The sequence below is a fragment of the Tupaia chinensis genome, unplaced genomic scaffold, assembly GCF_000334495.1.
Source record: "Tupaia chinensis unplaced genomic scaffold, TupChi_1.0 Scaffold000187_1, whole genome shotgun sequence".
Classification (NCBI taxonomy): Eukaryota; Metazoa; Chordata; class Mammalia; order Scandentia; family Tupaiidae; genus Tupaia; species Tupaia belangeri.
The window spans coordinates 1,099,823-1,106,091 of NW_006159662.1; the positions used below are offsets into that span (position 1 = coordinate 1,099,823).

Here is a 6,269-nt window from a genome sequence, read left to right on the forward strand (position 1 = left end):
GGATAGGCTCGGGCCCGCGCCCGAAAGGGTTAAACCTTTCTCATGTTACCGAGCGGCTTATAAGGAGGGGGAGGCCAAGCCTCCGCCTTATTGGGGTTTATTCTCTTCCCTTCTAACTTGGTGAGTTGGTTTTATTATTTTACATGTTTAAAAGTTTGATTGTGGGCTATGGTTTTTTTTTAAAATATATATACGTGTGGGGGCTTTGGGGAGGGACGTTGAAGGACACTACTGAACATCTTAACATTTTGGAGAGGTTATTCCGAAAAACATTCTGACAGTTCGGAATGTAATGGGAACGTAACTAGGATGACGCGCTCTTGCCGGTGCGGGCAGCCGAGAGTTGAACGCCCGTGACCCTGGTACAGTTGGGGTCCGGGCAGCACCTGAAGGCAGGCCTGGCCTGTGAGTGTCCCACGGCCCGGGTTAGGGGCTCCGGGCTGTCGGGCGAGGCGAGGATGGCAGGCTCACCTCTTCCTAGGATTTTCCGCATGAAGTTGCCTGCGCTTCCCTAGAGCGAAATGTCAGAGGGACATTCCTTGCCCAGGCTCGCGCGCGCATGCAGGGCGGCCACTGAGGCAGCGCGAGGGAAGTGGGGGTCCGGGTCTTCCCACCCAACACACCAGCGGCCGGGACAGCTAGCGTTCGTCCAGGGGGCAAGGCGGGGATTACTCTAGAGCGCGGGCCCTGCACCTGGATGGTCAGAACTGCCAGAGGCTGGGGCTGGTCCCGCGCAACTTCCACGGTTCCCAGGCTACCAACCGCAGGAAAGCGCAGAGGTAACCCAGCCGTTCTGTAGCGAGGGAGGATGGTTTTGCAGAGGAAGTGGCTTATTTTCTACTGCGTCGTTGTTTGCTTTGCTTTGCTTTGCTTTTTATTCTCCCCACCCCTGGCAGACAGGTGATAGAAGTTTGTTAGGTGGCATGTAAAATGTCCCCAAACACAGGGGGCGTCGGTCTTAGAAAAAGCTCCTGGGAGCACCTGGAAGAAAGCAATTCCTACCTGCCCACCTGGAAGTGCATTTGGTTGGCACAGTGAGATGCTTGGTGCCAGCTCCTGCTCACCGGAGACGCTTTCTACCCTGGGAATGAGATTACTCAGTGATTTTACTGTTTTTGCAAATCATAGTAAGATGGTGTCTTGTTTGCAAGAAAATGTCAAATGCTTATGCCAAAATCTCGAAGTGTTGCAGTTCCCCGTGCCCCAAGCACCATTACGTGGCATTTTAGGGGCAGCAGTCCATTCTGCCCGGTGACTATAGTAGGAACACCTCTTAGAATGAGGGAAGAGTGGCCCAGATAGAGACTTGGAGATGTAAATAAACAATGCCGTCAAGTGGAAAAGCCCCTGTATTCCTGAGCACCACAGCCCTAAGTTTTCCTTTTGTGGTTTCCCAAAAAGGGCTTTCCTCCGTGGAACTCCTGAGGAGGACACTTAAATGAGGGGCTCAGGTTTCAACATAAGGTCTTGTAGAATGAGTGAATCGGCTGTATCCGCTGATTCCACGCTTCTGCGGCTGCTGCCCAGGTTAGGTTTGGGATTTTTTTTTTTTTTTAAATAGAGTTCAAATGAGCTTCATCCAAATACACACTGGTTGTGACAACGGGGGCCAGAAACAACTTGTCCAAGGCTGTTCTCCAGACTACGCCTTTAAGAAGAATGGAGAGATCCGGGTGCATTTGCTCATGCCCAGCTGAGGCAAGGAGCTATCTCCACCCAGAGCCTGCCATTTTGAACTTTGTTCTGACCTAATCCCGGACCAACGTTCTGATGGTCTCCAGTAACTCAATAGACTTCATTTTTCATGCCCCTGTCAAATCTTTTCTCAGCAAATTAAATCACAGTGAAATCTACCCCCAGGCGTAGATTTCTAAACCTTGGCAGATTATCCATTTATTTAAGGGGACACTGGAGATAACCAGAGGTCACTAGGAAACACCGCAGACTGCCCCACGCGTGTCTTGTCATACTTCCTTCAGAAGGACAGGAGGTGAGAGGAAGATGGCTGCTGGGAACTGGAGAATTTTATAGTTGGAAAAGACCCATGAGATGGCTGTGTCTAACTCCTGCTCTTAAAGATTTAGAGATTAAGTGATTTCCCCCAAGATTATGCACCCTACTAGTGCAAGCAGAACCTCAACAAATATTGCCCAGGGGCTTCAAAAAGATACACGCATGGGCCTCGTCGCCCCTAAAAGGCTTGAGAAGGATGCAAGTGTAACTAGCACAAGGAGGGTCAAAGGCTATCACAGAATTGTAGGTTCAACTCCCTCGATTACCTGTTAGGTCAGTGAAAATCAAGAAGCAAAATGATTCGCCCAAGGCCATAGCTCAACTTGCCTTGTCACTTCAATCCCCATACAGCCAACTAATATCCCTTCCAATCTGATAAATTTACATGACCATAAAACCAACATGGACAATTTCCATGTTAGAGAATTTGTAGAGGCTTCAAAGTAGCCACGTTTGAAATTCAGGCGAATTCAAAATTCAGTCTTGAGTTGCTTTGTTTGCAGAGGTAGACAGTTTGTAAAGGCAGTCAGCCTTGTGCTAAATGAATGGAAGGAACAAAAAGAGCAGAGTCCAAGACAGGGTTTATTCAGCAACTAGACTCTTCTTTTTATGATTTAGTCTATAAGGCATGAGCTGCTCATCGCTTTAGGAATGTCCCAAGACTCATACTTCGTTCAGTAAACATTTTTTTTTAATTTAACTTTATTTTAATTTGATCAGAGACAGAGAGAGAGAGAGAGGAGAGAGAGAAAGCAGGATGCCAGGTCTGGGACTTGAACCACGGTCAGCCATATGAGAGTCCAGTGCCCTTTGCCACCATGCCACCTGCTGGCCCCATTCAGTAAACTTCCTTATTTATTTATTTTTTGGAGAGGTTTTTGCTATAGGGCACATGCGCTCACCAGAAAGACAGAGAGACAGAAAGCAAGAAATCACTCCCCAGGGCGAATGGCTACATTGCAATCCCTTCTCCATTCTCTCAGGATCTTGGGCATGCCCACACGTGCAAGCGGTGTGAGTTTAAGCCACTGGATCCCCATGGTCGACTACATGGGAATCCAGTAACATAGCCATTACGCCAACTGCTGGTCCCTGTGCCAAACACTGTCCACTGCTGAGTGCCCTATAGGTGTCTGTCATGTGTAATCTTACATGCAAAATGCAGATGTTGGCACCTGATAAGTTTTTAGAGACTTTACAAAGTGCAGTTGAACAAAATGAGCTCGAAATTCCCTCTCAGCTTTAATACTCTGTAATTCTATCTACTTGGGGACTACAGGTTGATCTTAACCCTACCCATTTTGCAAGTGCAAACCACTGATCCCACAGCTTTCCAAGGATGCTAGGTGGTTCAGCTCCTACAAAAGCCACAGTCTTGTTCTCATCTAAATGCAGCCCACCTCAAAGATTTCTGTCTCTTCCCTCAATGATCTTAGTCTTAAGAGAGGTTCAGCTTGTCTGTCTGGAACCTTTATCAGTCTTATCTCAATATATTCAAGTCGGGCCTGAGCCCTCCATTAAGACTCAAGACCTGGGCTGGCTCGGTGGCACAATGGTAAGGTGCTGTTCAAAGGCAGCCAGAGCCCACGTGGCGACCATGGTTTGAACCCCTAGCCTGGTTAGCCTGGAACACCCAGCACATGCATGAGTGCCCAGGATCCAGCAGGTTGGAGGACTGCAGGAAGGGGATCCCAGTGTGAGCAGGCCCTGCAGAGAGTACTTCTCTGTCTCTCATGTACACATATGCTCTATTATGAATTTAAAAAAAAAAAAAAGGTTGCTCTCTTTATTTAAAAGGAAAAAGACTAAGACCTTACGGGCATCTATCTGGGTCACAACAATCCTGCCAATAGGACCTCAGACTTACAGCCATTTCATCCTGACTGCTTGTCAAACAAGCTAACTCTGGAAGGATGTGGCTGAATGCTTTATTTATTTTTTCTTTATTTACAAGCGAGCATGTGCACATACACATCTGATAAAGAGAAAGCACGTTTCAATGGGGCCTGGACATGCTGTAGTCCTCCTTCCTCCGATTCTCCATCCCATCAGGATCTAGGGCTGGGATTCACATCCCAATTGGACATGGGTGCTCTGGGTTCCTCCACATAATGCTTAATTTCTGTGTTATGGGGCCTGTCATGAATACATAGGATACATTTCAGTATTAAGGTTCCTTGTCATCATAAACATATTTTAGTCCATGGAGGTAGAGACCGTCCCTCATCCTTTTCACTCTAATATCCCTACAGTGGAAGCAGAAAGCCTGACACCTAGTAGGTATTTTGCTGAAAAATAAAGCCATATACAAGTATGAGGATGCTACAAAGGGATGCAGACTCCAGATTTTGTGAGCTTAAAAATGTAAATAAGAGGGACCAGTAGATGGTGTAATGGCTATTCCCATGTAGTCAGCCACGGTTCCAGTCCTGGACCCAGTGGCTTAAACTTACACCGGGCACATGTGCATGCATGCCTAAGATCCCGAGAATGGAGGAAAAGGGATTAAGGTGTGGCCATCCCCCCTGGGGGGTGATTTCTCACTTTCTGTCTCTCTGTCTCTGTCTTTCTAGTGAGCACACATGCCCTATAGCAAAAACCTCTCAAAAAATGTAAATAAGATAAATGTATAGAAGAAAATTGAGCATTCAGTGATAATCTGTCACATGAAGCAGTGAGCTCCTTAGGGCGAATTGGTCAAGAGCGTTATGGAAAAAGCAGGATCTGATGGAGCCAGGCCCTCAAGATTATACTCGCCAGGGACCAGTAGTTAGCGTAATGGCTATGTCACTGGACTCCCATGTTGTCAACCACAGTTCGAGTCCTGGACCCTGTGGCTTAAACTCACGCCGGGTGCATGTGCGTGCATGTCCAAGATCCCGAGAGGAGAATGGAGGAGAAGGGATTGTGGCGTGGCCATCCCCCCTGGGGGGGGGGTGATTTTTTGCTTTCTGTCTCTGTCTTTCTGGAGAGTGCACACGTCCTATAGCAAAAACCTCTAAAAAAAAAAGATACTCGCCAGCTGGAGTGGACCTTCAGCCTAGGGAATGGTTTGATCAAAGGCAAGGTGCATAGAAATTGGAGGGCCATGAGAAGTCCATTTTACTTTTTAAGGAAACTTTTTAAAAGTTTATTTCTTCCATGAAAGAGACTGAGAGACAGAGAGAGAGCAGGAGGCAGCACCCCTAACAACCCACTCCCAGCCTTAGCCAGCCTAGATCATGGGCACACACGTGCCCGGCATACTCTGGACAACCTGGAAGCTTCCTATGTGGGTCAACCTTGAGAGTGTTGCGTTTTACCTGCACCACCATCCGGCCCTCCCATGAGGAGTCCATTTTGACCACAGCAGGCAAGTCAAGTCTAGAACTGGAAGAAGTAAGGTTACAAAGACAGGTTGGGGTCCAATTATGAAGGACACTGAAAGTCAGGCTCATGAGGGAATTTTAGCCTTCAGAAAGAGGAAGCCATTGAAAAAGTCTGAACAGAAAAACGCAGTATTTCCAAAAGGTTAGCAGTACCGCACACACAGCACCAGCTGAGAGGCTATGAACACAGCTGGGGTCTTCATAAGGAAAAGCTCAAGCTGGGCAGTGAGTGAGTGCAGGGGTGGAGGCTGAGGCCTTGACAGCTGCAGGCTCACAATCACCACCACCTCCACCCTCCTTCCCACCAGCACCTCCTCAAAGACAAACACTCTTCTAAAGCCGGCACTGGGAGATAACTTTCCCTTTGGTCTTCTAAATCTTCCACCTCATGCTGTTCTAATTCCTCTGTCTCAGAGGCTTCATCTTGAGAGTGTCTTCTGCAAGACCAATGAAGAAGAGGTCTTGTGAAAACTTTGTTTGCTAGGGGGCCCCAGGCTCCCATGGTCAACCAGTGGGGAGCACTGATGAGCACTGTTCTGCAAAGCTCAGCCTGTATGTGGAGCTATTTAACTGCCCTTCCTACCTTTCTATTGGCTTTCTGGCATGACATATCAACACTCATCACAATACGGAGGCTTTCCTAGCAGACAGCATAAGCTTCTTAAAGTATTCTATGCCCGAGGGGCCAGCAGATGGTGTAGTGGTTACCACGTTGGACTCTCACATGGCCAATCTTGGTTCAGGCCAGGGCCCGGTGGCTTGAAAATCATGTGGGGCACATGTACATGCATGCATGCCCAAAATCTCAGGAAGAGAATGAAGAAGAGGGGATTGCAGTGTGTCCATCCCTTCTTTTTTTTTTTTTTTTTGAGAGATTTTTCACTGTAG

General features: G+C 47.7%; 2 protein-coding genes across 5 annotated transcripts in view; one reads left to right on the forward strand and one right to left on the reverse strand.

Moving 5' to 3' along the window:
* ARSG (arylsulfatase G) overlaps nucleotides 1-6,269 on the reverse strand; it is a 141,413-nt gene that overhangs the window by 108,632 nt on the left and 26,512 nt on the right. The gene's annotated exons all lie outside the window — the stretch shown is intronic.
* The window catches only part of SLC16A6 (solute carrier family 16 member 6), a 24,993-nt gene continuing 18,725 nt past the window's right edge, over nucleotides 2-6,269 (forward strand). For 2 of the 3 annotated variants that reach the window (XM_006146746.3, XM_027771152.1), the window contains exon 1: nucleotides 2-120. The gene's annotated coding sequence lies outside the window, so the exon portion shown is untranslated. The remainder of the gene's footprint in view (nucleotides 121-6,269) is intronic. The other variant, XM_027771151.1, reaches the window with a different exon arrangement.